The sequence below is a fragment of the Eutrigla gurnardus genome, assembly GCF_963514095.1.
Source record: "Eutrigla gurnardus genome assembly, chromosome: 22".
Taxonomy (NCBI): Eukaryota; Metazoa; Chordata; class Actinopteri; order Perciformes; family Triglidae; genus Eutrigla; species Eutrigla gurnardus.
In genome coordinates, this window is record NC_139933.1 from 17,838,741 (window position 1) to 17,847,689 (window position 8,949).

Below are 8,949 nucleotides of genomic sequence, written 5' to 3' on the forward strand. Positions count from 1 at the left end.
AAAACAAAATATAAATTAAATGAGATTCAAAGAAAAATAGGAAAGAAAAAGGCAGGAAATATTAAATTTCTCCGAATATTCCTTCAATTATATTAACAGTGTGTATACATTTTTTATTATCAATTCTTTTGATACATTCAAAGTAGTTCTTGAAGTCGATTTCAAAAGCAGGAAAGAAAGGTCGACCTTTGGAAAATTTAGATTTATGTATGTGGAATTTAGCGATTAAAATAATCAGATTAATTAAATGTTGCAGATTCCTGTCATTATTATTATAATATAACAGTATATCATTTGCATTCAGGGTAACTGGTTTGTTGGAATGTGCTGTGATGTAAGCTTCAATTTTATTCCAAAAAATCTGGGAAAAATTACATTAAAAAAAACGGTGGCTAATTGTTTCCACTTCAAAATACACAGTTGGTATCAATATTAACAAATTTCGACACAAATTTGTTAGTGGGGTAGATGTTATGAATAATTTTACATTGAACTTCTTTTATTTTATTAGAAATGGCAAATTTGTGTGGAAGGAGCCATGTTGTTTTCCAGTTAATACCCGAGATAGAAGAAGACCATACAAATTTTCCTCTAGGTGTGATTTTCCTTTTCCTGAAAAAATGATTCCTTATATGTTTATCATTACAATGATGACTCATAGGGCCCTAGTTTCGTAGACCAGCGCAGGGCGGCGCAGGGTGGCGCAGGGTGGCGCAGCCGGCGCAGTGCAAGTTTCGACCCGCGCAGCCTTGCGCACCGTCAGTTTGGCAGTTTGGTAGATCGCCTGCGCCAAGATGGGTGTGGCGGCGCAGCAGGGGGAGGCGTCACAGATTCAGCTTGGCGTAGCGGAAGTTTCGTGGCAAAAAGCCTCGCCGAGACTGCGCTGAAAGCTCGCCAGCTCCGACCTGGTCTACTCTCGGCGCAAGGCGTAAATAAAGTCCATTCATTCAATGCGAATCACAGCTGGCGGAGTGGAAGTTTGGTTGACGGCGCGCAGTGCGCACACGTCACCGAGACCTCACAGGCAGGTTTCCACAGTTCCAGGCACATTTAAATGCAATACATAATCACAACAAACACTATTTAATGCAACTAATTGAATCAACACGTGAATTTATATCTATATAGATTGTCCCGTCACATCTGACGTCAGATCAAAGGCGGATGGCACGCGTAACGGAAACTCAGCCTCTCGGACCAAAACATCTCCCTCTCTCTCTCCTGTTTTTTATCATATCGGCATTGCTATTATTATGATACGCGCGCACAGCGCGTGATGCGCGTGGTGGGAGCGGCGGCGCTGCTTCTGTCATCGGGTTGTCAAGTGACGGAACTTACACTGAACCTCCCCTAACGCATTAAAGGAGAGGAGAGGAGCTCATTTGATTGGTGAAGATCTGAATCGGCTGTATTAATCCCAGTCCACGCCTCGTCTCCTCCTCGTCTCCCACTCACGCCTTCTTCTCCTCCCTCTTTCCCACTTGCGCCGGTGGGCGAGACGGGAGGTGTGCCTGCGCGAGCCTGCGCGGTGCACGAAACTTGCAAAGTCCAGGCGGACACACCCCGTCGGCGCGGCGCAGGTGCGCTGAAAGCTGACTGCGCCTGGTCTACGAAACTAGGGCCCATAATGTTAATACCATTAATAAAGAGGGTAAAGTCAACTTTATCTGCCTCTTGCCTTTCAAAGTGACCTCTTATTAATTGGAGAATGCCGCTGGGAATAGCATTAATTACTGTCTGAAATTCTTTATAGGTAACCGGGAAGATTTTAGATGCAAGGAATTCTTCATAACTGAAAACTTCACCTTCATCATTTTGTAAATCCTTAAGGTGGATTATTCCTTTATCAATCCAGTGTTTCAGAAATAGTGATTTATTTTTCCTAGTTATGAACTCGTTGTTCCATATAATAGTTTTATGTGGAGAGAAGTTATGGACAAAACACAGTTTAGCTGCTGTAAGGGCTTGTTGGTGAAATTTAGATCATTTTAGTGGTAATTTTGAGACATCATAATCACAGTTTAGGAGAAAAGGTAACCCTCCCACTTTCCCAAAAATATTTTGTGGTATAAAATACCAAAGAGATTCTGTCTTTTTCAGATATTCTTTTATCCATTTTGTTTTAAAGGTATAGTTCATGTCCATATAGTCTAACAGCTCCATGCCACCATCACCTCTCGGGGCTGCTAAGATCTCTTTTTTTAAACAATGGCATTTGTTTTTCCAGACAAAATTAAGTAGGGTATTATTTATTTCTTTACAAAGGGATTGTTGAACAAAAAGAGAGAGAGTAGGGTAAACAAATCTAGAGATTCCATCTGCTTTACTCAGCAGAACTCTACCTATTAAGGACAAATCTCTTTGAAGCCACATATTGAATATACTTTTCGGGCCCTAGTTTCGTAGACCACGCGCAGTCAGCTTTCAGCGCACCTGCGCCGCGCCGACGGGGTGTGTCCGCCTGGACTTTGCAAGTTTCGTGCACCGCGCAGGCTCGCGCAGGCACACCTCCCGTCTCGCCCACCGGCGCAAGTGGGAAAGAGGGAGGAGAAGAAGGCGTGAGTGGGAGACGAGGAGGAGACGAGGCATGGACTGGGATTAATACAGCCGATTCAGATCTTCACCAATCAAATGAGCTCCTCTCCTCTCCTTTAATGCGTTAGGGGAGGTTCAGTGCAAGTTCCGTCACTTGACAACCCGATGACAGAAGCAGCGCCGCCGCTCCCACCACACGCATCACGCGCTGTGCGCGCGTATCATAAGGCTCGTTCGGGATGGTCTTGGCTTGGCTTGACTTGATTTATCACGCCGACGAGAGCTGCGGGTGTCTGAGGGGGCGGGCTCTAAAAGAGACGGCAGCCAAACGCCGTCAAGTCGGACAACAAAATCAACGTGACTATAGTGCTCAAGCGATAGAACACAGCAGCAAACCAAAGAGGATATGTTTTATATATATATATATATATATATATATATATATATATATATATATATATATATATATATATATATATATATATATATATTACACACACACACATACATATATACATAAATACATACATACACACACACACACACGCAAGGCAACATGTGGAAGCATTATTTTTTCCCAGTATATTTGTATTATCATTCTATGTTTGTATTATAACCAGACCTATAATAGGCCTACTCACAACACAATGCACGGAACTTTAGATCAAGCCATGAGATCAATGCGACCAAAATAAAAAGTATCATTTCACCACAAGGTGGCCGCCGAGTGCGGACCTGAACACACGTCATTGAACTTTTAACCAATGAGAACCATTCCGCTGTAGCGGAGGTGTGGACAAGCCGGTTGCAGCCACCGTTCACCGCGCTGCCAAGCGCCGCAAGAAGCGGCTCTTAAAAACTTGTTCTCGCGATGTTTTGGGTCACGTGATATGGTCGCGACCCTGTGACGTCTTTGCAGTCGGCTGCTAAGTCGGACACAAATTCTAGCCATCATGCATCGCTTTCAACCCACAATACATCACGTTAGGTGGCGCGCTGCAGGCGGCTACATCAAGTCGAACGAGCCTACTATGGGCGCGTTTGGGATCGCATGCATTTGCGCCGATGCATGCACGAGACTTGAGAGGATCCGCCGGAACTCGTCATAAACACGCCAAGTTCTCACCACGTCAAGTCGGACACAGGTGCACTTCACGGACCTTTTTTTATTTATTTTTTATTTAAACTTTATTAATAATTGTATACATAACAAAAACTATCGCTCCAGGGGAAACTTCACGGACTTTGCAGAAAGAATATGGCCTGCCCAGTGGCGCTGGCTTTCTTCGTCGCTGACGAACTCGAGCCGAGGCATTTGAACTCCCCTTGTTGATAGAGGCTGAGGAATTTTCTCACGTGGGAAATACCACGTGATAATTCTAACCAACTAGGGCAACGTTGAGGGGAGTGTCTTATGTCCGCACTTATTTCAGACCATCTGCAGAGAAAAGCATGCGAAGGGAGGTACCTGGAGATAATGCGAGTTTTTAAAGTCATGTGACATGTCGCAAAGGGAAGTTATCACCAGCATTTGTGACGTTTTTTTCCCAGAATGCCTTGTTTTGCGAGGCAAATGCATGCGCATGCTTGATTCCAAACAAGCCTAATAATAACAATGCCCATATTATAAAAAACAGGAGAGAGAGAGGGAGATGTTTTGGTCCGAGAGGCTGAGTTTCCGTTACGCGTGCAATCCGCCTTTGATCTGACGTCAGATGTGACGGGACAATCTATATAGATATAAATTCACGTGTTGATTCAATTAGTTGCATTAAATAGTGTTTGTTGTGATTGTTTATTGCATTTAAATGTGCCTGGAACTGTGGAAACCTGCCTGTGAGGTCTCGGTGACGTGTGCGCACTGCGCGCCGTCAGCCAAACTTCCACTCCGCCAGCTGTGATTCGCCTTGAATGAATGGACTTTATTTACGCCTTGCGCCGAAAGTAGACCAGGTTGGAGCTGGCGAGCTTTCAGCGCAGTCTCGGCGAGGCTTTTTGCCACGAAACTTCCGCTACGGCAAGCTGAATCGGTGACGCCTCCCCCTGCTGCGCCGCCACACCCATCTTGGCGCAGGCGATCCACCAAACTGCCAAACTGACGGTGCGCAAGGCTGTGCGTGTCGAAACTTGCATTGCGCCGGCTCCGCCACCCTGCGCCGCCCTGCGCTGCGCCACGAAACAGGGGCCCTTAGTTTTTTGTATTTTAGGCTTAAAGTTCTTTGTTTGACGTTCAGTTAGATTTTTAGAAATATGAATTCCGAGATACTTAACACTTTCTTTAACTAGTATTTTACCTGAGTGTTTCATTGGTGTTGTAGAGACATAATATTTCACATTTTGTTAAATTAAGTTTTAAACCTGATGCAACAGAAAAGGTGTCTATTATCATAAGTGCTGTCTCTATTTGTTGCTTATTTTCCAAAAATAAGACTGTATCGTCCGCTAGCTGAGTTATCTTAATCTCCCTCTCAAAGATCTTTAAACCTCAAAAGACAATGCTCTGTCGAATTTGTATTGAAAGCAATTCTACTACTATAAGAAAGAGAAATGGAGAGCAAGGACAGCCTTGACGGACTGACCTACACACTGAAAATCTTTTTGTAGTATTTGGGAATAACATGACACAGCTGCTAGTATCTTTATATAGCATTCTAATATAGGATACAACATTTTCACCAAAACCAAAAGTTTGAAGAGATTAAATAAAAATTGATGCTCTACACTATTGAATGCCTTATAAAAGTCTAAGAATAAAATTAAAGCGTCTGAATCAATATATTCAGAGTAATTTATTAAATCAAGGATAAGCCTAATATTGCAACTTATGTGGCGATTATTCATAAAGCCAGTTTGAGTTTCATTTATGATTTCACTCAAACCTTTTCTTAGACGCCTGGCGAAAATTAGTGAGAGTATTTTATAGTCAACATTAAGCAATGTTATAGGTCTCCAGTTATCCAATAGAAGGTGGTCTTTGTCTGGCTTAGGAAGCAAAGTTATTATACCTTGTTTCATGGTTGTGGTCATTTCTTCATTATTTGTACATTCTTTCAGCATTTCAAAAAGGGGGTTTTCAATTATATCCCAAAAACACTGGTAAAATTCGACAGGAAGACCGTCCATTCCTGGAGATTTACCTTTTTTCATTTTGTTTACAGCTTCAAGAATTTCAACTTTATAGAGATTGGTTTTTCACAGTCCATTTTGAAGTTGTCTGATATTTGAGGAGTAAATCTCTTAACATTATTAATAAATTCTTCTCCTTTTATTGAATTATAATTGGAGCTGTAAAGGTCAGAATAAAATTGAAAAGTGTGATTTGCTAAATCAGTTGAGTTGGAGGTTACAGAATTATCTATTTTTAGAGATGTGATATTATTTCTCTTGTAGTTCCTTTTTTCTAAGGCAAAAAAATAGCTTGTATTCTTTTCACCTTCCTCTAACCATTTAGCTCTAGATCGAACAAAGGCTCCCTTGGTCATATTAATATATAGACGATCTAAATCCTCTTTCAATTTTATCAGTTTAATTTCTTCCTCTGAAGTATAGGGAACTTTTGTTTACTAGGAAATGTATTTCTTTCATAATTTCCGATTCTCTAAGATTGCTGCGTTTTTTCATTTCTTTACTGTGTCTAATTGCTGATTCTCTGATTTTGAATTTAAAGAATTCCCATTTTTGTATATTACTGAGTTCTTTTTCATTAAAAATATTACCAGCAATTGCTTTGACTGAGTTACAAAAAGGTTCATCTTTTAGTAAATTACAGTTTAATTTCCAGTAACCACGTAACATATTTTTTTGTTCTAGGGGATTAGTAAAGGAAATTACTATCATTTTGTGATCAGAAAAGGGGGCATAACTATGTGATATTTCGGAAACATATTGCATAGTGTAAGAAGATATTAACCACATGTCTATTCGAGATTGTAAGGAACCACTAGCATTACTCCATGTATACTCTTTTTGATGAGGATGTATAAATCGCCAGGCGTCTATAACATTAAGTTGCTCACCTAAATGTGATATCACTTTCAATCTTGAACTGGAAGGCATTCTTGCTGGTACTCTGTCTATTAAGTCGTCCGCTGCATCATTTAAGTCACCGCCAATAATTAAGTGAGCCTCTTTATGTTTCTCTTTGAGCTTCAAAAGTTTTGCTGTCAATTGGACAAACATATTTTTTGCTAGAGCATTGTTATTGTGACCATAAATGTCATTCACCATCAGAATCATATTGTTTACTCTAAGCACTAAAATAATCCATCTACCTTCTTCAGATAAATGAGATTCTATAACATCCCCTTTAAATTTATTAAACAAAATAGCAACTCCTGCCGAGTTGTTAGAACCATGACTTAAATAAATCTGGTCTCCCCATTGACTTTTCCAAAACTTACGATCATCTTCACACGAGTGTGTCTCTTGTAAAAAAAAATATATCGGCATTAGATCTTCTACAAAACAGAAAAATTGCCTTTCTTTTGGTAATATTGCATATACCATTGACATTAAGAGAAAGTAGTTTTAAGGTTGATGAAGTTATTAGCTGCCATAAATAAATAAATAAATAAATAAATAATAAATGGATGCCGACTAAAGAGAACACCTTTTGAGTTCTCCTATCGCCTTTCCTTAACCCTGTGAAGTTTTCCCCAGAGGTCAAGGAATAGGAGTTAGGAATAGGAGTTAGGACCTTATTTTTTGACTATTCGACTGCACCCATGGTCTACCTAGTGGCGCTGGCTTTCTTCGTCGCTGACGAATTCGAGCCAAGGCATTTTCTCACGTGGGAAATACGTGAGGGGAGTGTCTTATGTCCGCACTTATTTGAGACCAAAAGCATGCAGAGGGAGGTACCCTGGAGATCCCGCGAGTTTTTAAAGTCATGTGACATGTCGCAAAGGGAAGCTATCACCAGGGGTGCAGTCGAATAGTCAAAAAATAAGGTCCTAACTCCTATTCCTTGACCTCTGGGGAAAACGTCACAGGGTTAAGGAAAGGCGATAGGAGAACTCAAAAGGATTTAGGAAAAGACGACCGTGGTGCTCAGAGAATCCGACCGGACTTTCACTAAGCTACGTCATTATAACGCAGCCGCTGATGATTGACAGCTGATGATCGGCACCGGCGATTGACGTGCGTCTGCGCTGGAGAAACTACAATAATGGACTACAAAAAACGCATCGTCCACTTCTCATGTTGTTGGTTTTATAAACAGCTGGTTCACTGACTGGCTTCAGTTCAGCAGCTCCTCCTTCCTGTTTGACCGTTTGCTTTATTTACGTTGCATTTGTGGTTTTAGTTTAGTTTTTGTCAAACATTGTAACATGATTGAAATAAATAAAACTATTATTAAATTAGTATCACTGTCCACACACATTTATCAACACAATTCCAATTACTATTTGTCTGCATGAAAGTCATTATTAAATATGCAAATGCACATATCGTTTGTTTTCATGAACGGCCGAGGTGTGCGGCACTTTAAATGTTGCTCTCGCAAAGAATTGTGGGTCGGCGTGATCTCCTTTCCTTTCGTTTAGGAAGGTCCGTTGCATCCTATGCTAAAGGAGATCTGAAAGGAAGCATTGGAGCTCCTTTTCTTTGCATTTAGAGAATCCCAACGGCTCTTATAATGGCGGCCACTTGTTTACTTCCGGGTCACTTCTTCAGTTAGGAACCTTTCTAAGCAAAAAAGACTATTCGACTGCACCCCAACATTTCTGACGTTTTTATCCCAGAATGCCTGGTTTTGCGAGGCAAATGCATGCGCATGCATGATTGGAAACGCGCCTATTGACTCTACTTCTCAGTAAACATGAGATTATGGTCTTCATTCTTCTTTATTTAAACTGCCCAGGGACTACAGGTGGAAACTCTGCTGAAACCTGCTGCAATGCATCTCTCCTTGTTTTATATATAAGGCCAATGTTGTTTGTGCACTATCCCTGTTTAAAGGTGCTATTGATAACATTGATAACATCCACACTCCCCCCTTCCATCGCATTTGCGTCACAACACTGTTGCTCAAAGCGCCCTCAATGGGTTGCCAGTTCGTTGCACAACCTGCGTTCTCATGGTGGAGTGGAGTGACACTCAGACAGACTCAGTCATGTCAAGTGATGAATATTTCGTGGTATGAATTCATTTTGCAACATATAGCTATACATTTGGGTTACTTTGTGCGTTGGTGAATGCCGCCCGCTTACCGTCAAACTCAGCCATTTTTCTGTTTTCTCCACATTAACTGGCAACCCCAAAGACTCTTGACCCCTGACTACACAGAGATACCATGTGATACCAACGTGGTTATTCTATTGGCTCACAAGCCTTGCTAGAAGCTGCAGCCACACATCACATCTACACAGAGGTGAACAAAACATTCATTACAGACCGACAACATTTTTTTAA